The 26,827-nt window shown below is 44.1% G+C and overlaps 1 protein-coding gene and 1 long non-coding RNA gene across 3 annotated transcripts in view; one reads left to right on the forward strand and one right to left on the reverse strand.

Annotated features, from left to right (window-relative positions):
- Positions 1-26,827, forward strand: part of Nav2 (neuron navigator 2) — a 686,981-nt gene that overhangs the window by 83,592 nt on the left and 576,562 nt on the right. The window lies entirely within an intron of this gene.
- LOC141411238 (uncharacterized) lies at positions 10,761-18,702 on the reverse strand. The gene is made up of 4 exons (XR_012436054.1): positions 18,259-18,702; positions 13,257-13,372; positions 12,396-12,488; positions 10,761-11,980 (listed from the first exon to the last, which is right to left on the reverse strand). It is a non-coding gene; the product is annotated as an uncharacterized lncRNA (long non-coding RNA).

The following is a 26,827-nucleotide window of genomic DNA, read 5'->3' on the forward strand; positions in this document are numbered from 1 at the left end:
GAGAAACCTGAAATCAGCAGGATCTGCCAGAAAGGTGTATAGGGCCCTTTCCCACCAAGCACCTTCCAACTCACTTCCCTGTCACTTGGTGACATGAATCATTTCCCGTTCCTTTCAGCTATTACAAAAGAAGCAGTGACAGCTCATCTTGAGTCACTAAAAAGTCAGTCCATCTAAATAGAAACTTTAATTCTATGTTCAATGTTTAACTTTATCCCTTCCAACAGAGCAAATGTGGTTGGAGCTCAGGCAGCCACAGTGGGGAATTAGGATCCTGTGTGTCCTTCCACTTTCCTGTGAATTTCTTACCCACCTGCCCCCGACCTTCCTGTTCTTGCTCCTTGGGACTGAGCAAGGAGAAGGGGATAGGGAAAGAATATTCTGCATGCAGCTGATTCTCTTTAGAGAATAGACCTGCCTATCCAATGACCTTTGTCAGGACAGCTTCCCAAAGTCAGAAACCCCGTGGAATATCTGGAGAGTTCTCTGAAATCATCTGTATCGCCCCTTCCCCAATGCACACTTTGTCTCCCTAGCTGTCCTCTTCAGTGCCTGCTCCACACTGCCAGCCCCTCCCCCATGGCCTTCTTAAGCTTTTTTTTTAGTCTTTTAAAGATAGTTCATGCCTAGTGACCTTTGCCAGCATTCCTGGTCCAGGGCTACAGTGCATGCTTGCCCTGCCAGGAGGTGAGAGAATAGCTAGCCCAGCCAAAGCATTTTTGTCTTCTCACCTCCCATGGGCAGCAATGTTTATTTACATATACTTTCCAACTCCTGGAGACACTACAAGTTCCCAAGACCTTTCTCACTTGATCTGCTCCATTTACACCAGGGATTGATTTCACAAGTTTCTGGAACTCATCACATGTCTAATAAAGGAGGTAAAAAGCCAATCTTCTATCCTGCCTGGATCCTTAATCTCTGTGTGGTTCTTGGAAGAGGGGTCAGGCTGATGAGGGATGAGTAGAATGCATAGCCTTTCTTTCTTCTACCCATTTCGAAAGGTTTGCTCCTCCAGAAGCTGCAGCCTCCTCTGGTTGTCTCAGGACTAGCTCTGGCACCTTCCAGTACATTCTGCTAGGTTTGTGCATCTGTGTCAAGCAACTGTCTAGAACATGTGCTATTTGCTACCTATTTTATTTAACTTGAGGCTTTAGTCAAGATTCAGATATAACAGGAAAAGCCCCCTTGGTGTTAAAGTTTTACAATGTATATCTGCCTATATTAGATTTACTAAGGACAATATGGACTGGTAGGGGCATCTCATCTCCTGTCTGTAAGTTCCCAACACCAGTGTTCAACTGCTGTCCCTGGGTTCTGGTCTGATGGTGCCAGGGATAATCAGCTCCCCCATTTAAGCCATGCTGTACAGGTGCTAGATAAAGCCTGAGGTGGGAAATGACGCAGCAGTCTGTTGCTTCCTGGAGCAAGCAGGTCAGCAGTCATTTTTCCAGCTCCTTGCCAGGTTTAATGACTGCTGGAGTGGTGACAGGGAGATGGAAGTGCCCATCTCAACCTGGCCCAGGAGGAGGCCTGAGGGACTGTGCAAGATCTCCATGTACTCGTAAATGAGACCAACCACTGAGCACAGAAACCGGAAAAAGCTCTGCTTCCGTGGTTTTCTGATTTTATTTTTGTTTCAGAAACCATTGTGCCAATGAACTCTCACCTAGAATTCCATTGTGCTAAACAGTTTTTCTGGACAAAGTGGGGCTAAGGCTGGGTGCTAACTCCAACTTTCTTGGTCTGCTTCCTTTCCTCCTGGTTCTGGAAGGGCTCTAAGGAGCCTTTGAGATTTATAAAGCAGAGCTGAAGAAAACCTGCCTTGTGTCAGAAGACAGAATTTGGAATGAGAGCAATCTAGTAGGCAGGACTGAGACCTTCAGCAGGGTCTACCAAGATGAATTGTAGAAGGCAAAGATTTGCACATACTGATGCCAGGTGGAGAGTGGAGGCTTAGCAGCAGCTAAGAAAAACACAGCTGGGAGGTTTACAGTGTGACGGCTATCAAAAGCATTGATTAGCCTGGATTTGAGACTGTGTGGTATAAGTCAGGCCAAATCAGGATAGAGGCATCTTTCCAAAAACACAGAGTTCCTTCTGGAGAAATTGTAAGTCTCCTGTTCTGTTGCCCACCCTCTCTCCATTGTTGATTGGTCAAAAGAGGGTATTTAAGTTCATTTGTAGGCTAGCCAGCAGCTGTTAGGGCAACCTGTTGCTAAAACACTACATGACTGGGTGGATGGTGATTAAGTAAAAATATCAAGTTCTCTTTCTGTGGACATTTTGACTTTAAGTCATGGATAATATTTTGGGGAAAGACCATAAATGGCACCCTCACAGAAGGCAAGGACAAGTCAAGAGGTGTCCTAAATAGTGAGTAGGGGTAAACTTGGAGGAAGCAGTTGCTAGGAATGGAGGGTTAATGGGTGGGCAGTGACCACAGCAGCAGAAGTTAAAACTGGATGGAATGGGGGCTCCGGTGAAGCATCCCAATGTCCCTGTAGTTAGAACTGCATTGGATTCTGAATTACTCTACAGCATTGAAAGCATGTCTCAATATTAATCTACTCCATGCTTCCTTATCTTTCTCACCTGCATTTGAATTTTCCCCATAAACCTCCCTGCAGCAGAGGAGAGCCACTGCTATTCTCTGAGGCCATTCTTACTTTTTCCAAATGCCTTAAAGCCAACCAATAGAGCTCAGTTCACCCGGAACCATCATGTCCTGAAAATACTGGAAGTTGATCCTGTTCTTCCTGGCACTTTAGTTTCACAGGGCAGTGATAAACTAGAGTATGTTCTGAGAAGGGGCCCTTGAAATCATGCCATATGAAAAAGAGATCACTTTTGGGAAACAGGTTGGTGCCTCCAATTCTGCTTTCAAATGTCCAAAGGGCTCACATATAGAGGTGGGGTTAAGTGTTAGGGAAATGCCTCTACAAGAAGATATGGGATGATTGAAGAGTGGAATTCCTGTGGAGGCCTATTCAGCTTTGTAATTGGCAGTGTTCCTCAACACTAGAATGCATTACATCATCAAGAGGTGAGCTCCCCATCAAAGATGGAAAACAGGGTCAGGTTGGATGCTCCATCTCAAATGATCCAGAGGGGATTTCTACATTTGATGGAGTACCAACCAGGCAAATCCCAAGTGCACCCATGAATCTTAGACCCTCAGTTTTACTCCTCTGCTTTTCAATAAGAAGCAGAGGTCTGGTCCTGTTGACCTGCCTAAAGGAGAAAATGAAACTTGTTGATTGTTGCTTTTAAAACTGAATTTGGAAGCAGGCAAAAACAAACCTATTTTCAGAGCAGCAAATGCCAGTACAATTTATATCAAAACTCCCATCTGCTCAACTGAAAGGCAGTAGTACAGACCAAGCATTTCATGAGCCACCAACAGGCTTGCTTGTTGAAGGATGTTAGCTCCACCGGGACAACCCGATTAGGCCCCCAAATCTAATTGGGGCCTCTATATTAACTCCTTTTAGTTGTGACCACCACTGGCAAATTGCATTTCCCTCTGATTCAGAGGCAGATCATTGCTTTTCAAAAAGTCTCACATATAATTGAAATATTTAAAGTGTCATGTGTACAAATAAAATCTGCATTTGGAAAAAAGTGTCAAAATCAGAAATATATTTGTGAGAATAAGTAATGCTAACTGCTGTAACAGATGAACCTTAAAATCTCCATTGGTCAACACAATAAAGGTGTATTTATTGCTGATACCATGGTTTAAATAGATTAGAAGGGGATTCTATTCCTGATAAATGCTCAAGGACCCCAGCTTGTTACATCTCTCCATCTCAGGACTCTCCCATCATAATTACCAACAACTTCAGAGTCCTTTACTAGGTTTTTAGCATCTGATTAATAGGCAAAGGAAGTAGTGGCCTGAAGTATCATTTAGGTTTGATATTTGAAGTTTCATTCATTACAAAGACAAGGTGTTGACCCACCACCTTCCAATCTAATTTGATTTGACAAGGCTGCAAATGCTTTGGGTCCTGTTAAATAACTACTTACTTCCTAGAGGAGCTAAAGAAGATATATTCAGGAAGTTGATGTGCTAGGCTTGAAAAAGTAATATGGGTCCTGTTGTTCACACTGCATTGGTGCAAACTAATCACCAGGCCTCCGTGAGATGAAAGGGGTCTGAGAAATGAGTCAAACAAAAGAGAAGACTAAAGGATACTGATGAACACAAGCAGCCTCTGCCCTAAGAAACAGAAGATAGGATTTTTCATATGTCACAAGAGATGGCTACTACAACTTGTCAGTGAAACTGGAGACAGGTGTCCAATGCTCAGTGTCTGTTGATGATGTGGACATTAAAGATGCGAAAGCATCTTGGCCCCTGAAAGGAGAAAGCAGCATTGGGGGTAATTTTATTGCAATTTGGTGATGAGTAAATGAAGCATTTTTCAGAGCAGAGTCAGTGTCAGGATGGACAAGCCTTTATTGACAGTTAGAAAAAGAAGAATTAATAACTTGGACAGCATGAAGAGAAGTGACTTTTTAGGCATCCTTGGGAAAAAGCAAATTGCTGAGTTCCAACTAGAAGCTTGAGTTGAATAACCCAGAATTGAGTGAGCAGCTCCTCCCTTGAGTTACTAGAAGAGATACGCTGTGGTGGTTTGCCCTGGGCATGTTTCTTTTTGGGCTCCTTTAGGAAGTAAGTACTGTTTTAACAGACCCCAAAAGCATTGTGCTGCCTTGCCAAATCAAATTAGATTGTAGCAATTAGAGGTAGGAGTCAACACCTTTGCTTTGTAATGAATGAGCCTTCAAATACTAAATGGATGTCCATTAACTTTCTACACAGAAATATCAGTTGTCACTTGAATCTCTCATACTTTTGTGGTAAAAAGAAACACTGGAATAAAGCTAAAGGCTGAGGAACTTTTTCCAAAGGTCTTTCAATAAAGATGAAACGGTTCTTTATATTCCTAAAATCTGTGTAAATGTGTCACATTGGTCCCCAGTTCTAAATCATCGTGGTACCCCTCTGTAGGTGGTAGAACGAGGCAGTTGAGAGTAAAAGGAGCAGCTAGTGTGTTCCAGGTAATGTGATCTGTCACAAGAGACAGTGACCCCTTGTGAGATACAACTACTACCACCATCATCTCATTTAATTGGACTGTTTGAAGTTCATGTTTCTGGTACTTAAGGCTAGCCAGAAAAATCTTTTGTTCAAAATCCTTGGAAATTTGTCCATAAATCAAAATCCAAACCTGTAATTCATGTTCAAAAAAACATGTATGGTACATATGTAGACTCTTGGCTTGGTGTTTGAGGATTTCATAGGATCCTGGAGGTCATTCTTTAAATATTTATTCCCATCAGTTTGGCCCTATGTACAAATGTTAATCATACAAAATTTGCCTTCTAGCACCAACCCCCACTCTGCCATTCTTTTCTCTTTTCTATCTCCTTCCTGTTCCCCTTTTGTCTTTCTGTGAACCCTGATTTTCCAGCAAAATTAACTCTGAAACATACTGGGGACAACAGTTCTTTATACCTCAGAGTGGATTTCTTCTTTAGGAAGTTAAAGCTCACAAATGGGTCATATACCAAAGTCTGTTTGTAAGTGAATTATTGCAATTCATCAACTCTCAAATACCATTGGTTGTAAATTCACTGCGATTTTATGTCCCACTCAGGGGGAAAATACTGCCAATCAAACTATGACACAATGTACTCTCATCACTTAGGATTTTCTACTTATTAAAAGAGTTCTCTTATACTTAATTAGACATAGATTTTTTTTATTCCATCACTCTTGTGTATACATAAACAAAAGCCAGAGGCAAAATAAATAAAGGACTCCAAAATCCCCAATTACAGACTGAGTTTTCGGAATCTCTTTTTGAGTCATTGATATGTGTGTTTCCCCACGTGATATCATTCTCTGGTCATTTAGCATTTCTGAAATGAACAGAGAGAGAGAGAGAGAGAGAGAGAGAGAAACTTTCAGTAGTGCTAGGCTCCAAGTGGCCTCCTTAGCAATTGCGTAAAAGAAACCATTTTTTTTTTCAGTGCTGGGTATAGAAGAACCCAGGGCCTCCCACACCTCCAGTCCCTACTTTAGACTCCTGTTTCACTTGACTTCTGATTTACCACTAACCAATTCTTATCCTTTTGAGTAGTCACTTGGTTCTTGGGTTAAGTGATCAATTCACGTTGACCTCACATTGTGCTTTATTCTGTAAATACCAAGTACCCTACATGGCTTACAATAACCCTATGTGGTAGGCACAATCATCCCAGTTTGCAGATGAGAAAGCTGAGGCCTCCAAAAATTAAGTTCAGCATCTGAGACACAGTTAGTGATGGGACAGAGACCACCTGATTCTGCGTTGCTTTCCTACCTGCACATACCCTCTATGCTGTGTTACCAAAATGACATTATTGGCCACCTCTCTATTGTAATCAGCCATTATGTGTAGCAAGCATAGTTTGGATTCATGCAGATCTAAATGGAAATCCTGTCTTCCACCCTCATCAGCTGTACAATCCTGGGGAAATTATCTTATTTCTCTGCTTTAATCACAACACTTTTGACACTAAATTTGTGAGGTTTTCCACACCAAAAATCAATTCTCCAACTCTCCAGACACCACCTGGCTGTCCAACGATTCTATTGAATTCTGACACTAACTACCAGGAGTTAGTGATGCCGAAGAACTGGCTATAAATCAGGGGCTCTCATGACCACTTCCTTGAGTTCGATAATTTGCTAGGATGACTCGTAGAACTCAGGAAAGGATTTTACTTGCATTTTCTGGTTTGTTCTAAAGGAATAAGATGAAGAGGTAATAGAGGGCAAGGTCTGGAAGGAACCTGAGTGTGTCCTCTAGAATTAGAATGTGCCACTCTCCTGTCATGTGGCTGTGTTCACGAACCTGGAGGCTCTTGAAACTCCCTAATTTAAGGATTTTTATGGAGGTTTCACTAAGTAGGCATGATTGATGAAACAATTGGCCATTAGTCGTTGACTCAATCTCCAGCCCTTCTCCCCTTCCCAGAGGTCAGGAGGTAGGAATAAAAGTTCCCCTCTAATCACAGGATTGATTCCTCTGGTAAATAGCTGCCATCTCATGCTACGTAGGGGCCCACAAAGGGTTGCCTCATTAATGTAAGCTCAGGTATGGCTGAAAGGAACTGGTTATGAATAGCAGAATATGGTCCTCTGGCCTTATCCTCAGAAAACCCCAAAGGTTCAGAATTCTGGCAGGTTCCCAGAACAAAAGCCATATATATTCCTTATATCACAATATCCCATGAGTTGTAAAAGTGCCACCAATCGTGTTGAGCTCACAGATTGTCTATAAGGTTTGGACAAGAAAACCTGTGTAACAGCCAATCTAGTGTCTATGTTTATTTCCTACCCTCATCCACAGTGTGGTCATTCACATATTTGGCCTTAATCATTCACAGGCTACATGATGAAGAAATGTATTTGTGTGAATGAATGCTGTGATGATGCAATTTATTAGGTAACTGAGGGTTAATTACAAATCCTCTTTTGTTCCAACCCTTGTTAAAAATCCTTAGGAAATGTTAGAATCCATTTTTCTTATATGTAGTAAGCGAAATTTAATCTTCCATTCATTCTGAATGTCAGTCCTCATTACCCAGGGCAGCAGGTATAGCCAAAGAGGATGTAGGATATTGAGAATAGCATGCAAATTAGTTTAAAAAATTAATCTTGAATGTGAATTTTTAAAAATTTACCTTTTTGCTCAGAGCTTCAACAAAATGTCCATATATTTGAAATTATATCATTGAAAGTCAGACAATAAAAGTGTTCTTTCTTTATATGCAATTGCCATTCAAATATTTGTTCAATCATTCATTTAAAAATACTCATTCAAAGCCTACTGCATGTTAGGCAAAGGTCTGGCATACAAGGTAGGTGTGGTTGCTATCTGCATGAAGCTACTCTCTAATGGGGAAGGCAAAGAATTAGTCAGGGAAGTAATAGGAGCTATGGGAAGCCACAGCAAGAATCCCAACCTGGTCTGGGTTTGGGGACTGGTGAGGGTGATGGTCAGGACTGGGAAAGCATTCTGGAGGAAGTGATACTGAAGCTACAAGCTGCAGGATGAGTCAGAGTCAGGCAAAGAGAAAGCTTTCATGTATAGGAGCCAGCCTGTGTGAGGGCTCCTGGTGTTGTCCAAGGTGCTGAGGTCATTATGGTTGGAACAGAAAGTTGGGTGGGGAGGAAGGGAAGAAAGGGGGAAGAGAGGGCCCAGGTCATGGCCCTGGCAGATTGTCTTGTAGGAGATGTACATCTTCAGTCACTCATTCTTGCACTGGACATTTATTTGGTATCCGGAGTGATGGAGGCACTGTGTTAGGGACTGCACATGAACAATAGGCAGACAATGGCCCTTGGCTTCAAGATTCACATAATCACATGGGGATAGGGGATGAAAGCTGGGTATAGAACACAAAGAGCAGTCGTGCCTATCTTGTTAACTGCTGAGTCCTGAGTCCAGTCTTCCTGGCATCAAGCAGGCATTCAAGGAATAACTGGTGATTGACTAGATGACTGAATGGAGAATTGGCCTAACCATCCACACTCAACAGCTATTCAAGTCTTTTTCTTTAGTCTGTGCTGCATACACACTTGAAACACCTCTGTCCCATCACAAACCAATAAAACCTTGTGATAGAATGTTCAAGAAACCAATATAGGAAATATGCAATTTGACCTTGCTGTCACGGAGCTTGCAGTATAATGTGGATGACAGGTATTAAACAACTAACCACGCAAATAATTATGTATCATAATTACAAAGTATAGCATGCAGCACAAAGATGTCCAAGGTGATATAAAGGCACATAAAGGTGTCCTGGGAAGGCTTTCCTGAGAAATTGATATTTGAACTAGGCTCTGGAGGGGCAAAAGGAGGTGAGCATAGTGGAATGTCTCAGGCAGAGGGAAGCTTGGATGTAAATGTTCCAAGATTGAGGAGAAGGTGGGGGGCGGGGAGAGCTCGGTGTGTTCAAGGACATGACAGAAGCCAGCAAGACTGGACCTGGACCCTGGGATTAGCTGAGAGAGGGCTGGAGATGAGTCTGGAGCTTGGCAGGGCTTCTCCTGCAAGGTCTCTCAGCCCCATCAGAGTTTGTGCTCTTTGGTCTGAGGTACTGGGAAGTCACTGAAAAGTTTTAAACAGGGGAGTAGTGTGATCAAATCACCCTGGCTGCTGTGAGTAGAATAGATTAGAGAGGAGCAAGAGAGAACATACACGCATGTGTGCACACACACACATGCCCTCCACCAGGCTGATGATGCCTGGTATAGGAGGAATAGGAAACAGAGATCTGGTTATGAGAGGATGGAAGTCCTTCCACATATTTCTGCTAGTATTTCTAAAATCACGCAGTCCTTTATCCTGCATTAAGATGAGCATTAGTAAGAGAGCTTGTTATTTATTGCTTAACCAATTTTGTAAAACAACAAACACAGTGCTTCCCTTGTGGTTGATGTTCTCTGGGAGAGTGGGTCAGCAGATAATGTACCAGAGTCCATTTTCTGAGAGCACTGTGGGTTGGGCATGTCGAGTTGGGCAGGAGTGAAACCCACCCTCTGTCAGTCATTGGCTCCAAATTGAGCATTAGCACATACTCAGTTTGGTCTGGGAGCTCCTCTTTGGACATAGAACTGGTCCTTATCTCATTTTCCCATTAATAATGAGCTATTAAATCACATTGCTCATGCCATTTTCAGAGATAGTGATGTGGTGGCCTAATTGTGTCTGCCCTGATGAACCATCATCACTATCCCCCTATTAATGGCTTGGAGAGGGAGCAGGGCTGCTCACTACCTGTTTGGCTGCCATTTCCTGCTCTCAAATAGTCTCCAATTTCAGAAACAGGGACCACCACAGCTGAGCCTGCGGGCTGTGAGAGTGAGGGCACTGAGAGGGGAGACCACAGCCTTTACTCTCCATCCTCCCCATCTCCCCAGAGGACCTCTCAGGAATGCTAATGGGTTGAAGAAAGGGCTGGCAGGGGAGGCCCGGCCTCCATGCCTTTTGCTCTTGCTGGTTGCCTGAGCCATTCAAGCTGGCCCCCTTGCACCCATCTGGTTTTTGTGGGCAGCACGGACAAGCTGCTAACTACTTGGGATTAAGCCAGCTAATAACAAGGATAATTACATCTGTGGTTTTGGAATCACTCAAACCAAAGGTAAAGCGATGTACCACAGAGAGGGCTTTCCCCAAAGAAATGACCCTTGGGCTGGTGGTGGGAATGGCTGGAAAGGAGGTACATTTCTCGGACACAAGGATGTGATCTTTCTCTGTTGTTGTCAGGGGAACACAGGCATTGGAGGGCTGGCCAGAATTAGGGGCCAGGGCATGGGCTGTTTGAAGAAACCTGCAGAGCTGTTCGGGGATGGTGACATCATAGAAGTGGCCCATGGCTCTGGTCCCATCCTGCTACCAACTGTCTTAGATAAGTCTCCCCTTCACTACCTAGGCCATAGGGTCCCCATTTTTAAAATGGGGGTGGCAATGTTCTATATAAAAAGTGTCACATTCCTTCTCAGTCACTAGCTTCAGGTGTGTGTCTTACTTCCCATGGCTAAAGTAGATGCAGAAGTAGATTACCTTGTATTCTTGGAGTTTGGATTTTAGCTACTTCGTCTATTTTTGGGAGAAAGGAGGTTATCCCTTTCAGGGACCCTCCTGCCCAAAAAGTGTCCCCATCTGCCCATCAAAGTATCGGAAATACCCACATTTAGATCTAATTTGAGAAGGAGGCCAGGTGATGCAGGAAAAAGAGAAGGAGACATGAACTTCGGGCATCATATTACTCTTACCATTTCCTTCCTGAAGGCACTGTGGCATTTGTCCTAGCTCAGCTGCCATTTATGCTAGACTCTCTGAGCTGAAGCCTGGGCCACTTCATACTCTGTAAGATGGGCCTTATTCTCATTGAGTTACTCCTCTACTGTGAGACTTATATGAATCACACATCGAAGTTTCTGACCTTCTCAGTGGGTTGAATCATATAATGTGGAAGTATAGGTGGACCAATGAGAAGGAAGAAACTTGAAGGAGATGGGCAAGTACATCCCCACTTTTTCTGTCTGCCATGGACCACTCTGAGGTGCAATTTGTCCTTATTAATCTTTTGCCAAGAAAATTTCCACATGCTGAGCAAACATACCTGCCAAGTGACCCGCTGCATCTCTCAGTGGCTGGCACAGTAAGGCATCTCATTGCATTCTCTTTTCCCCTTTCCTTCCTCAGTTTCCTTTTCTCTTTGCTTTTACTTCCCAGAGTGTCTGCACTTTATTCCTGTTCAAGCTCTGTTTTCTAGAAGGTCCAGACCAAGATACCTGGTAGCTTGAAATTTGAATCTGCCACTCACTAGCTCTGTGAGCTTATGTGAACCCCTCCCATCCCCTAAAAAGTCAATTTTCTTCTCTGAAAAATAAGCATCATAATATCTATCTTTTAGAGTTGTGAAACATAGATATAATGTATTTAGTACTTCAGTACAAGGCCTGGTGAATACACATAGTGAATGTTCAGTAAAAGACAGTTCCTTCTATTGTTATCTTCATTGCAGTAGCTATTATTGTTTGTAGCAGAAATGGGTAGTTGTCAACCAAGGATTTATAAGACCCTTCCATAACCAAGAGTGATTCCTCGGAAGCCCTACCCAACCAAGAATTTCCTTTCTCCATTTGATCTTAGTCGAAATGCCAAGAAGCAGTAGGAATTTCATTTCTCAACCTTCCTGTATCTAAGGAAAGCCATGTGATTGAGCGCTGGCAAACAGAATATGGGTAGAAGTGATGTAGTGCTTCCTCCATGCTGGGTCATAAAACGTCCTTCCTACAGTTTACCCATGTGCTGAAGAGGTCAGGACATCCATCAGCCTGGATCCCAGAATGGCTGCAGAAGAGACCCATGTTCAACAGGTTCTCCCCCTTTTCTTCAATTGAATTCTATAAGAACAAGAAGTAAATCTTCTGTCAGACCACCAAGCATTTGAGTTTTATCTGTTATATCAGCTTGAATCACCTTAATAATTGCACTGTCATTGCTATTGCTTTAATTGACTGTCGTTACAATCATTGCCATCATCATTTTCATCATCATCTTCACCATCGTTAATTATTTAGAGTAAGAACTCCTCTAGGAAGCCCCTTGAGGGTTTTTCTAGTAGCTAAGCACATGGACTCGAGTTAGGATGCAGGCATGTTTATTTGGAACACATCACATTAACTCTGTGGCCTCTATGCTAAGTGACTGTAACTATAAAATGGGTTATATGGGCACTATGAGAATTGGATAAGGAAATCTACATAAAGAATAAGACATTGTATGGCACAGAGTAAGAGTTCAATGAAAGTTAACTACCATCACCACCATCTCCACTATCACCACCATCCTCTTCATCATCACCATCATCATTTGTCAATGGAGAATCAGCCAGGCTGAGTAGCTCTGGGGCTAAAGAGAGACATGAAAACGATTCAGAACATGGTGCACAGGTTTGATAAAAGGCATTTGAACTGCAGGAAGAGGAAATGATGTGATTTTAGAGACAAGACATACACCTTATTATTTTGTGAAGGGCAAACTACATTTTTCTGAAAGATGGTTTTAATCCAACTGGCCAACATGAATCTTCTAAGTGCCTCCTTCAGGCAGAGCACTTTTTGTTAGGCACTGTAGGAGAGCCAGTGAAGAGGGGCTGGGAGGGAACGCATCAGGCATGGGACTAGCAAATTCCTGTGCCTTAACTTGTTTAACTCACCACAAACATCAACAAGTTGCTATAGCTTCTATTCTATAGATAAGGAAGCTAATACAAAGTACTTAATGGAACTTGCCAAGCGTCATGCAGTAAAATGCAGAGCTGGGATTTGAATCTGAACTGGGTAAAGCCACATCCAAGGCTAATTCAGAAAATTTCCAGGTGTACGTGAGAAAAGGCAGGAAGTGTCAGTAGACAGATCCTTGCCTTCCCTTTACTACTAGCTAGCTCAATGGCTTTGGGCATGTCTTTTGATTATCTCTGGAGTTCTAATTCTTTTCCTTTTTCAAAATAATAGGGGAAGGGATGGAGGGAAGCCACACTAACCAGGCACCCTACTAGATTCTTCAAACAGAGCAATTATATCTTATAAATTTTCCAATACTTTACAAGGTAGATGATACTGTTACCCATTTTACAGATGAGGAATACTGGAACACAAAGAGAGACTTTTCCCAAACCTCAGTAGCATATCCAACATCTTCAGTATGTGTGGTAATAATGCCTTTGTGGTGTAAAGCCCCACTACACAGTGCTTCTTCAAAACTTCTTCCAGATCTTAATTTGTTCGTATCATCTACAGAAGGAATGCAAGGAAAAGGACAACTTGGCTATCTAGCTCCATGTCCCCCTCCATTCTCTTTAGAGAATACAGTGGAAATGGGGCCAGGAAGGCCTTTCTGAAGCATGGGATCAGAGATCATAGTTCTCTTGTCCCTGGACAAGGGGCTGTCTCCTTCCACCCCAGGATCATAGCTATGGCTCCTAGCTTCCTCCACGTTTTACAAGATGGGAGAGGAGCAATCTAAATGCTAATTTTGCATCACTTCTTTCTTCCTTCCTATTTCTTCTACTGTGTGTTCTGTGTCATTAACCAAGGCCAGCCGGCACAGAGGGCCAGGGGTTGTTTAAGTTAAATAAAGTTGATACAACTTGGGGTTTATCTGCTTCAATGGGCAGCTCTCCAGGGAATGAAGTGTTTGGACATTGTGTGTGTGCATGGGGAGGAGGAAGGATTTCTGCCTCTTAATGAGCTATTTCTGGCCTGCCAGGTGATAGCAGGGGGTTGGCATTTGCTTTAGGGGATTTGCTAACAAGAGTGAGGACTGCATCTGAGACAGTGTGCCTGCCTATCACTGGCCCACCTGCCCATTCACCCACCCAATCAGAGTTGTCGTTAATGCAAACAGCTGAACTGCTGAACTGCTCAAAGGTCCTTGCACGTGGGAGCCATGATCTTGGAGAGAGAGAACCAGGTCATTGTAAGGGCCTTGTCCCTTTGAACATGACTATCCCATCTCCAGACTAGATGCCCCATGATTCCTAGGCCTGGATCTGTGTGGACGTCTGATGGAACAGGTGTTGATGTAGCCTGGGCCTGTTGAAGAGAGACCCATGTTGGCCCAGCTGTGGGAGTCTTCCAGGCACTATTGTGATACTAAGAGAGAGAAGCAAGAGTGAGCAGAAAACGCAGCACAAGCAAGTGAGGTGATGGGGTGTGTATTGGACCAGATGGAGTCCTGTGTCTCCCTTTCCCAGATCCAAGAAGGCTTTGATTCACCCACTGAGTGATTTCGGATACAGAGTCTTACTGTTGCCCACAAGGCCTATGGCAAAAGGATGTCTACCTTCCCATCTTAACCTGCTTCATGTTTCTCACAAATTTCCACTCATCTTATTAGAATATGTGTGTGGGATGGGAGTTCAGATCCAGAACCCTGGAGCCTAATACAGTAGGTTCAAATTCCAGCTTTATTACCTCCTGGCTGAGACATATCAGGACAAAAGTGCTTAGCCTTGGATTCTTGATCTGCCAAATGGTGATAATAATTCTTACCTCATAGAGGTTTGGAGGAAGATGAGATGACACATTTAAAGCTGATATAGAGCTCAGGTTCTAGCATTTAGTTAGCTGCTGTTATTATTATCATTGATTCTCCCAGCACTATGGAGTAGCAAGTGCATTTATTAAGCATCCCTGCCTTAGAATGTAAGCTTTTCTCATGGGCACATATTATATTATCTGTTTTTCTTACTATCAGAGGAAGACAAGGTCTCTTTCTGAATCAAGTAGGAATTGGATCAATTTAAAAAACATCCTGGGATAGAGAATGCTTCTTCTGCCTTCCTTATCCTTAATGTTCCATGAACTGGTCTTGCAGTGAGACATGCGAGATAAAGCACAGAACACAGCCCCTACTCCCACTTCTAGACCCATGAACTGCTCAGAACACAGGGAATCCAGACTATCCCACCTTCCTTTCTCTACACTAACCAAACACCCGTTAGTGTGAGCTGTTGCCCACCACAAGTGGTGAGAATGGCTAAAGGCAGTGAGTATGCATATGCCTTGGGGGTTACTTCAGCACCCTTGTAAGGCCTGGCTGTTTCACTGCCGGAATTAGAATATAAACAATATCCTCAGAGGTGGTGTTCAGAGACAAGAGATAGCATAGCTCCCCAGGGCCAGGACATACTGGAGGTCTGCCTCGCTCCCCCATCCCAAGCCCATTTCATACACATGGCCTCCATGTGGAGGCCATTTGCTATTTAATTGAACATTTTGTTTTATGGAGTCTGGACTGAGTATTAGTTATATGAACTTGAGTAAGTTACCTAACCTTTCTGATCCTTAGTTTCTTCATGTGTAAAATAGAATAACACTCCTTACTTCCCACTATGATTGTTGAATACAATAATGGATATAGAGCATGCTGCCTAGCACATAGCCAGCACTCAGTAAATGACATCCATTTTTTCCTTTTGTTCACATAGTAATTAGTTTTATAAATAAAGCCTCTTTGGCAATAAGCTTATGGTCTGTGAAGAGGGGAGTGAGGGGAGCCAGAGAGTCAATCTGCTCTTTAAGAGTGATTGCTAAAGAAATAGAGCTGTTTAGACTATGGTTATTTATTTATAAAATAAACCACCAAGGATTGCACACAGTGTGGGATGATTTTTTCAAACTGTGAAATGCAATTTGTATAACATGATCTATGGATTATTAGATTCACTTAACCTCGAACAGCCTGAAATTGAGCAATTATTTTTGGTTCTCCCTAACCCTGTCTTCTTCTAGCCCCAGATTCTGGGTGATAAGTCATTGTAGGCTTTGTCCCCAGTTTAGGAAGCTGGACCCAGCTGAGCTCTGTACTGAGGAAGGACAAATGTGGCCTTGTCCACAGTGGAATAAACACAACAGGGGGCTCATGAAACACTTTTCAAGAGAGGTTTTGGGGGCATGTGGAGGTCTGGTTTGTAATGTGGGATCAGGGCTGCAACAGACAATATATCTTGGTTTCAACCCCATAGGCAGGGCTGGTGAGCTCAGGGAGAGCCCTTCCCACTGAGACTGGCTCCCCCCCTTCAAGGATGGAACCACCACTTCCCAGGTTGACCCTTCTCAGGCCTGACTGAGGCAAAGGAAAAACTGGTAGCGTGTGTTTGCGTGTGTGTGTGTGAATATGGCAGGTGGGAGGTGAAGAGGGGCAGATCTGAGTGCTTCTGCAGATACGTTATTATTACATTATTATTACAGTCTGTTTTCAGGTCTCCTTTTCCCATCAGACTGTGTACCCCCTGAGGGCAGGGCTAAGCTGTGACAGTGCCCTCCATGTTCCTAGTGCCTGGCCCAGAACAAGACACTGGCCATGCTAAGAAAACAATTATGGGCTCTAGTGACCCCTCCTCTGTTCCTTCTGCAAACTCTCTCCTGACCTGCCCTCCACCTTGAAGATTTGCACCTCCTTCTGTCACTGTGAGAACTTACCAGAAATCCTCAGCCAAGGGAAACAAGAAGCCGTTCATCACTTTTCTAGGAAAGGCATGATGGAATTGTATCATTTCCAGTTTACCGCTGAGACCTCATTAATTAAAAAAAAAAAAAAACCTAAGAAGGAAAAGGACTGCCTAAGGGTCTGGAATGGGGAATAAAAAGACCTTCAAGGGTGCCAGCGACGGCCTGGACAGGGATTGGGAAGTCAATGTACCTGCACTATGGAGCAGCAGCAGAGCAGGTGGGTTTAAATTCCCTTCTGAACACACAGGGAGTTGCCCAGCACCTAATTTCCCCATGCAGCATAGGCTGATTGGACTCCTGTGGCTAGGGTCACTGTGATCAGCCCCATTCAGAGCAAAGGGCCGCCTGTTCCCTTCCCCTCTCACGTCTCTCTTTCTCAGTGTCTAATACCAGGTCGCTGAGTCATGGAATGCTGAAGGAAAATATTTGGTAGCAAGAAAATGTCTTGGTGTATCCTTTTCTGAGCAGAACCAGCCCAGGCAAATCACAGATTCTGAGCCCTGAAGTCATTTGTTATGCCCTTAGCATACAGGGTCAAAAGAAAGAAAAAGAAAAACAAATCTCTCCTAATCTGTTAATGGCTTATTCAAACAGTGCACAATTCTGAGCCTTTGCTATCTCTCAGCTGACAAAACTGCCCTATTAATAAAAATATCAGAAGCCAGCATCTTTTCAGCAAACATTTCAATACTGATACTATATGCAAAAAACTTTGTACCTGTATTAACTGAATCCAGGACAGTCCTCGGACATATCACCATTTTATAGTCCTTGAAACTGAGGTACAGATAAGCTAAGCAACTTGATCAGTGTCACATGAAGCCAGAGTCACATGCTGGCAAGTATCAGAGGTAGAGTTTGGGCTTAGACAATCTGACTCCAGAGTCTGGCCATAACTGCAATATTACCCATATTCAACTGTTTATTGCTATTGATGCCCACCTGAATTTAGACAGCAAACATCATGACTATTTTGCTCCCTCTAGATCCCCAGCACTTATAGATGTTCAAAATAAACATGTGGAGACTGGCTGATTGTAGAGAAAGGCAAAGTAAAATTCAAGGCAGTAGATATAGGGTGTAGGGACCAGGCAAGTGTTTGAGATTGGAGGTACTAGGAAAGGGCATGTCCTTAAGGAGGGCTGTGGTTGGGACCCCAATAATGTTCTGGTGGTGGGCACCAAGATTTAGATCAATTCAGGGAAAATGATATTTAACCTTAAACTGGATATTAGATGCTTGTTTCCAGAATCCCCAATCAGGCTAATGCTTTGTGGAATGTGGAGACCCCATGGGCTGCCTAGGTTAGCTTCAACTATGTATCACCTATAGGAAAACTGGTTGTCCAAACTGGGAATTCATCATGCTGACCCCACTAGCATGCTGAACCACTGCCTCTTAATCCAAAAGGAGCCTTCCACCACAGTTGACCCCAGGTGGGTGCCCTCTTCATCTCCCTCAGAGTACTACGAGGGCTCCAGCTTCCTGTGGGGCTCAACACAATCCTGTCCACTACAGGCTTGCCCTGAATTCACCCACTCTCCCTTCCCTCAGTCTGCAGGGGTCACTTGAGATCTTGCTTCTTTTCCCTAGAATTGGCAAGAGTTGCTCCCAGAGTGATGGTACTGCTCATGAGCCGTCTGAGACTCAGAAAGCAGTCTTACCTGGCCTTGGAGCCTTGGAGGCTCTGTAGATCCTCAGGGCCTGGCAGCTCTCTCCTCCTCCTCCTCTTCCTGAAATCCTTCCAGCCATGAGACCCTTCACTGATAAACCCTTTATCCTTTTAAATGACTCCTTTAGGTTTTGTCCCCAGCTCAAGGCCAGAGTCAGCCCTTTAGAAAAGGAAGGAGAGCCCATCAGAGCCATCCATCTGCCTTACCATCACTATTGTGCCTTAATTGAACCCCTTTATGTGGGAGGAAGCCATTGCGATCAGTTTTTGTTATTAATTCCGCATCCATTTAGGCTTCTGAATAGCCTGCTTGGGTAATTCTGGGCACGATTCTCTGCCACCGCCTGGGACACCAATTCTTCCAGAGATATGCTGGCTACAAGATATGCTGAACTCTGGTCTGCAGCTCTAAGTGAACACTGCTGGCTGGGAAGCATTGCCAGTCAGAGTGCTGAGAGGTGAAGGGCAGGTCAAAATGTGGGGCCCTAGATCCCAAGAGAGCAGTGCCTGGTCCTGGAGCCAGTGGGTGTCTGCAGAGTTAAAAAGCAATCCATCCTGCCCCAAAGGATGGAAGACAAAGTCAGCTACAAACAGCTGCCTCAGTACTGGCTGAGAAAGTAGGCCTTGGGTGAACTCTAAGCTCACAGTCTCCTGAGGAGTGGGCGATGCTAGACCTGGCACTCTAGGTCGGGCATCCTAAGGCAGAAGACCCCAGAGGGTTGGGATTCCATTCCTTTGTAGCTTCATTCATTCCATACTCGCTCACTGACTGCTCACACTGTTGAGCTGGTGGCAAAATGGACCTAGCCTTCTCTCATGGAGTCCACAGGAGAATGGGCCAGTCGGTGATGGGCACAGGCAAGGGACTGTGATGGTGTATTAACAAGACATGCATCTGAGAACAAGAAAGGAAGAGGATGGCTGAGGGTAAAATTATTCAGGAAAGACCAGTTAATTTGCAAAGCAGCTAGGCAGGGGAGAGATGGGAGGTGAGGGAGCATTTCAATAGATAATAGAATGTCCAAAGGCCCTGAGGTGGAACAAACCTAAGAGTCTTCAGGGAACAAAAAGAAGGCCTTGTGACTAGAGCAAGAACATGGTTTCCTAGATCAGCAGCATCCAAGATCCGGGTGAGCAGGTGCTCAGGACCCTCTGGGGGTGGGGACAGGCAATTCATGCACATGTTAGAGCCTGAGAGCCGCTAGACTTGAGCAGAGTACATAGCTTACCTAAGAAGAGCCAGAGGGCCAGGTAGGGCCAGGGAAACTGGTTTGACATTTAAGTGCAGTTAGAAGGCACTAAAGGATTTTCAGCACTTGGGTAATATGATCTGATTTCTGTTTCGAAAAGATTGTGGCTGCTATGTGGAGAGGAGATGGAATACACAGTAAAAGGTCAAAGGTCAGTCAGGAGACCATTTGTCACCTCCCTAGCTCCTAGGACCACAAGTGGTGCACAGTAGGTGCTCATTAATTTTTTTTTTCTTTCTCTGATGGTAGGGTTATTTTAACTCAGGGCTTTGTTGCTTGCTAAGCAGGCATTCCTCCATCCCTTTTTTCTCTATTTTTGAGATATGGTCTCAATTTTTGCCCAGACAAGCATGGACTACAATTCTCCTATTTTATGGTTTTTGCTGTCATTGGGATAACAGATGTGCACCACCATGTCCAACTGATAGTTGAGATGGGATCTTGCAGTTTTTGCCCAGGCTGGCCTCAAACTGCCATCCTCCAGATCTCAGTCTCCCAAGTGGCTAGGATTACAAGTGTGAGCCAGTGGCACCAAGCTAGATATTTATTTTTAAATTTAATTTTATTGCAGTACTGGGATTGAACCCAGAGCTCTGTACATACTATGCAAGTGGTTTATCATGGAGCTACATCCCAGTCTCAGAAAATATTTGACAGAAGGATCACATTTTAGACCATTAAGTGCTCTCACAGCATTCTACAAATTTCAACCAACTTGTGCATAATTCTTGATGTAGCTCCACTCCTAAGCTCTAATTTCTATGGCACGAGAACAGGTGCCAGATATAATACTTGTTACTTAGGGCCTCAATAATATTATGGGTTTGTCGGATAGTCAGATATAATTATAGCCTGTCCATGAATGTGCACTGTTATCATTCCATTTTAGAGAAGATAAACCATGACATAAGAAGATAAACCTAAGACAACTTTTGTTGTCTGGAGCTAGAAACAGATCTAGAATATATCCCATGCTTTTCTGGTAACTCCTCCCTCCTTTGTCCCTTTATCTTTGTGCTATTTAAGAAAGCCCATAGTGGAATTCCAGGGTAGTGTCTGTGCTATGAGACAGTCCTTTTGTGCAGTGCACCAGAACCCACTGCGTCAAAAGGCCAGAAGAGTTTGGCCTGCCTTGTTGCCATGGCATTTGACCTGTAGAAGGCAGAGTCATCGTTCCAGGCTGCACTGACGCCTGAGTGTGCATATTCATGGTGGGGCCAGCCCTGCAGAGGGGGAGGGAAGGGGTCAAGCCATGTAGCACCAGCTGTGCCTGCTCTTCAGGGTCTGAACACCTCAGAGGTGTGGCCTTGTCATCCATACAATCTGATTGCTCCCACCTGCTCCTCCCGACCAGGTGGGGATCCAACTCTGAAAAAATAATCAGAAGGCATTGCTTTTGCTGCTGGAAAGAAAAAGAACATGTATTTAAAGGGTACCTGTGATATACCAGATATTCCCAGATGTGATCCTCAGATCCTAATGGCCACCTAAGGAGCAGCCACTGTGAGCCAGGTGTTATGCTACATCTACAGGCGCTATTTTCTTTGCTCCTCAAGCACCTTTGAGAGATCATAATAATGACTATTAGTGGGTAACATCTATTATGTGCAGAAACCCTGGAAAGTAGCTTTTAATAGCCTCCACTGCACAGCTGAAAATAACCAAGTCTCGAGAGCAAATAAGTAACATGCTTGATTTCCTGATAGAAGAGATGGGATTTGAACCTGGCTCTGCCTGAGCTCATACTCCCCCACACTGTGCCCTCTGCTTGGCTTAGTATGCTGGAATGGCTTAGTTGGCCCTTCCCAGGACTAGACTCTGCTTCACAGATGATCTCATCTACTGAACTGGAAAACAAAGAGGACAGGAGCTCAAAGCCTGCAGACTTAGGGGCGCGTCCTGTTGTCTCATCCCCTGATGTAGTGCTCTTTCTCTTCCCACCTCCAGGACTCAACTATTCTGTAGCATGTGCCCAAGGCAGGGGAAGGATCGATTGACTAATCAGGTCCTTTCATTTATCCAAAAATATTTATTGAGTTTCCACTATGTACCAGGCCCTGCTCAAGGGGAGAAATGAGACATGCCATTTCTACTCCCATGGAGCTCATATTCTAATAGAAGACTAAAACTGTGAACAAAATTCAAATAAGAAGGAGCAGCAGGGACACAGCAACAATGTCATTTTAGGGAGTGAGGACAAATACTGTGAAGACGCCAACATAGAACGATGTGACAGAATATGCAGTGTGGTGAGGTGAATTTGGGTTGGGTGTCTAGGAAGGGATTCAGAGGCAAGAAGAAATCAGTTTTGTGAAGACCCCAGGACCTGCGTGTTAGGCAGAGGGAAAAGCAAGTGCAGGTGCTCTGAGGCAAAACCAGCCTGGTGAGTATGAGAAAGAAGATGGTAACTATTACCGGGGAGCGCGATGGAAGAAGCGGGCAGAGCCAGATAACGGAGGCCCTTGTCGGCCATGGTAAGAAATTCAGATGCAATTTTAATTTGGATGGGAAGCCATTTGAGAGAAGGAAGCAAGGAATGGCACCCTCTGATTTGCATTTTTAAAAGGTCACTTGGACTGGCACATGAAGGATAAGTTGCAGTGGGTGCAAAAGAGGGGAACAGGAAGGCCTGTCAGCCATGCAGGAAATGTTGGTCCTGGGTGTAACAGGCCCATGGAGAAAAGCAGACAGATTTTATAACAAAATTCAGGGCAGGATTGTGCTGATCAGAGGGGAGAACAGAAGGATCTTACAGACCAGTTTCAGACTCATGTTTTACCTTCAAGAAATAAGGGAAGAGAACGAGACTTGGGAATAAAGTGGGGAGCACAGAGAAGGAAAGGAGGCAGGCAGTCCTCCCTTCCAGGCCCACTTGCCACTGCCTGCTTCTCTCTGTCTGGTCCCTCATCCCCGTCTCACTGATAAATTGGCGGCAGGCTTGGCACCCACCTGTGTGCCAGGCATCCTGCTCCCACCAGTCCTCAAGCCCAGCCAGTTGAGAGCATCTGGGAGGTGACAGCCTCACCAGCAGAGGGACCTTGAAGTGGCCTTTGGCCTGGTGCCCAGAGCTGCCATCTGAGGAGTGACCAAGCCTGCTGCTGAAGCATGTGACAAGGGGGTCAGCCCAGTGACAGCCACTCTGCAGCTGGGAGCAGGCAGCATGTGTTTGGGGGCGGGGGAGGGGTGGGACCAGCCAGCTGACACTGTCCCAGAGCCCCTTCCCACAGATGTCTGGTCTGAATGGAGTGGAAGCATTAGGTGGAATCCTCCCCTTGTGCACAGGCTTTACCAAAGTCCTCCTGTGGCTGAGCCAGACAGCAAAGTCTCATCCTACAAGCCTTGGGAACTTGCTTAGGAACATTCTGTGATTCCCTGTCTCCTGCAAAGTAACAGTGACAATACCTAAGGCTCAGGTTGCATGGTTCTAAGGGCGTAATCTTCAACTTCCTCTATCTGTACAACGATGTTTGAAATGACCTTCCATAATGACCTGCATTCTATAGATCAGGAACCAAGGCACAGAGGAGTCAAGGTGTGTGAGTTCCACAGCCAGTAAGAGGTGGAGTCAGAATTTGAATGCAGAAAGTCCAGCTTCTGGGCCTATGCTCTCAAGCAGCTGTCTGCACACAGGAAGTAGAAAGAAACCCAACTCCTCTCCTGGCCTGAAGTACAACTTGGTCCCTCAGCTTCCTTGCCAGCCCCACCCTTTCCTCAGAGCTGACCGCCACAGTGGGAATGAGCTCAGTTTCCATGCTGTGAATGGGGATCAAACCCTCATCCACCACCACTAGCTATGTGACTGCGAGTCACTGAGTTAGAAAGTGGTGTGAGCAATGCAGGGAGGGTTGAGTTCAACTACAGGTGCTGGCAGTGGGCAGTGATGAGAGATAGGTATGGAAAGGTAGGTGGCAGCCACAGAATATTTTTGAGCAAGAAAGTGCTATAGCCTGAATTGTATCTTAGGACAATTGATATTGTAGTAACAATAGGGTAGATTGGAAATTTTTAATTAGCATGGCGTAGTAGAGAGAGGTTCAGACTTGGAGAGATTGGAGTTAAAATCCTAGTTCTTCCATTTTTTAAATTGTGTGATCCTGGACAAGACAACCTTTCTTAACCTCAGTTTTTTTTTTTTTCCCCACCAGGAAAATGAGATAAAAATTTTTATCTGAATGGAATAGCGTGATCTGGAAAATTTCTATAAGCATCTTAACATGGTGTTCTACAATACTTCCTACTTAACAACTACTGGTTTCTCTTTCCTTTCCCTCCCTGTGATCCAGGGACCTGACTCATCTGAAGAGTTGAGGAATTGAGTGCTGACTTAGAAAGAATGTAGGATCTGGCTTTGAAATCAGAGATCCAGGTCGAATCCAACTTCCTTATTTACCAGCTATGACTTTGAACAACTTAGTTAACCTCTCTAAGCCTCTTTCCTCATCTGAAAAATTCCACTTACAATCCTACTTTACCTATCAAATAAAGTGCTCAGCCTGGCACACAGTGGGTGACCCCCAAGGAGTAGTTACCAGATATCATTTAAACTTTTTCTTGGGGTGGAGGGAATCCAACATAAAATTACCAGATAAGTGAACATCTCTCCTGGCAGCACTGGAAGAGAGGACTCTGCTTCCTTCCACATATATTACAGGGAGCTAAGACTTACACATCCTGATGGGATTCATAGTCTCAGGTTCTTAGAATTAAATTCAGGTCTGATTTTCCAGGAGGGGACAATTAGCACTGCAGTGGCTTCCATTTGCCGAGTTCAGGTGCCGCGGCTGTAATTTGTAACAAGCACCTTCCCACTTAGTTCCTTTGTGGCCATCTGGTCCCCTTAGAAGAGATCTGTTTTGCTGGCAACTCTGGTGCTGAGTAAATGCTGCACGAAACTTGAAATTTACCCATCAGAGCTCAGTGCACCATGGAGATTCCCTCCTCAGCCCCACAGAAGGATCTTCCCCGACCCCGCCTCCTTTCTCACTGGTCCATTGCCAACATGCCTCCGTGGGGATCTCCTAGTGCTACAATTATTTTATTGCCAAGAACTGGAGTAATTATAACTTTCAGAGGGATTTCCCAGGGAAAGATGAACTTGGGTTTATGCATAAGCACATGTGAAAGGAGGGGTTTGGGAGCTGTACATATTAAGGGGTTTTCAGGCATTAACTTGAATTTTATTTCTCTTAGAATAGTAAGTTTCTACCTGCTGCAGAATTTGTTAATAATGATGATAATAGCTACCTTTACCTAAGAATCTGCTATGCAATAGGCAGTATGCTATATATTTTATAAACATACCTTTCAGTCAGCCCAACTCAGAAGGGACAACTTAGATCAGTGGGTTTTCACACCCTAGATTACAGTCCATGAGTGGGTCATGAAATTGGTTTGATGAGTTGAAACCAGCATTTTAAAAAATGAAATAGGACAAAATGATATGGAATGGACGAGCAAACATCAAAGAACATTTCTAGAAGCAAAGGGAAAATGTTTCATGAAACTTGGGTTGAATATGTTTGAGTACTAGGTTTGATGAAAATAAATTCTTACTGTGGGCTATGGTGGAAAAAAAAAAGTGTGAAAGTCACTGGCCTAATTCAGTTGCCCTCAAACTCAAGTGTATGGCAGAATCACCTGGAGACCCCATCAAAACACAAAGCGCTGATGGTATGCCTCTCTGACTCAGTAGTTGTAATAGTTACTTCAACATTGCTGTGACCAAGTATCTCACAGAAACAACTTAAAGGAGGAAAGATTTATTTTGACTCACAATTCCAGACACTGTAGTCCATGATTTCTTGGCCCCATGCACTAGGGCAGAACATCATAGTGGAAAGGATATGGCAGAGAAAGAAGTTCACATCATGGTGGATAGAAAGCAGAGAGACAGACACAGGCACTGGGGGCCAAAGACCAGGTATAACCTTCAAAGGCATGCCCCCAATGAGCCAGGCCTCATCTCCCAAAGTTTCCACAATCTCACAAAACAGTGGAGACCAAGCATTCAACACATAAGCCTGTGGGGGACATTTCATATTCAAATCAAAATGGCAGGTTCTGGGTAGGGTCTAAAAATTTGTACATTCTAACAAGTTTCCAAGTGATGCTAATGGTGCTAGTTCCAGACCACTGGACTGATTATTTCCTTCTACTAGAAGAGGAAGCTAAGGTTCAGAAGCAGAAAATAAGCACTCATGGTCCACAGCTGGTTCAAAAGAAAGGTTGCAAGACAGGTGTGGTGGTTTACATGTGGAATCCTAGCTACTTGGGAGGCAGAGATCTAGCAAATCACCATCTCAGGCCAACCCCTGCAAAAAGTTTGTGAGATCCCATCTCAACCAAAAGCTAGGAATAGTGGTGTGTACTGTTACCCTAGCTACACAGGAAGCTTAGATAGGAGAATTGTGGTCCAGGCCAGCCATAAACTCAAAACCCTACTGAAAAAATAACTAAAGGAAAAAGAGCTGTAGGCATGGCTCAAGCAGTAGAGTTCCCGCCTAGCAAGTGCAAAGCCCTGAGTTCAAACCCCAGGACCACAAAAAAATAAAAGAGCTAGGTGCAGACACAATTTGTCTGACCCCAAGACTGTGTACCATGTGATACTCGTATACTTGCTTTGGTGTTCGAATAATTTGAATAATTTGTCTTTAATGAGTGCACCTGGCAAGAATTCCTTTCTGTATATGTTGTGTATGTGTTTGTATTTGTCTGGAAGTCACATTAGACCCCCTGAGATAAAAGAAAAACTGGTGCTTGCAAGCCAAACCTGTTTTGTTTGGATAAATACACTAACATTCAGGATGGAGGAATGATTTGAAGAGCACACATTTGAGCAGCACAGACTTGAAGAGAAGCCAGGCAGCCACCTCGCTCTGTCCACTCCTTTGTTCATCTCTCCATGCCTGGGTCTTAGTTGGATTCTTGACTTGGTTTCATGAAGATCCTGAACCTGGGAGAAAATGCCACTGTCCAGGCATGTGTCTGCTCTGTTTCCAGATGAACCTCAATGTAGACCAAAGTTTGGTACTTCCTAGGCTGGGACACTGAGTATAGAAATCAGAGGATACTTTTCTTCTAGTGTAGCTGAGGGAAAGAGAAGCAGCTATAGGATTAGACAAAGTGGGTCAAATCTGGGTCCACGGCAATGTGATCCTAAGCATAGAGCTAACTTTCTCCAGGTCATGAATGTCATCTCTCACAGAGGACTCAAAATATCTATAGCACTCATAAGAATTTTCCAAGGATTAAGTATCACACAAAACACATGGCATAGCACTTGGTACTTAATGGGCCCTTAATAAGTAGTAG

This window comes from Castor canadensis, chromosome 1, assembly GCF_047511655.1.
Source record: "Castor canadensis chromosome 1, mCasCan1.hap1v2, whole genome shotgun sequence".
NCBI lineage: Eukaryota > Metazoa > Chordata > Mammalia > Rodentia > Castoridae > Castor > Castor canadensis.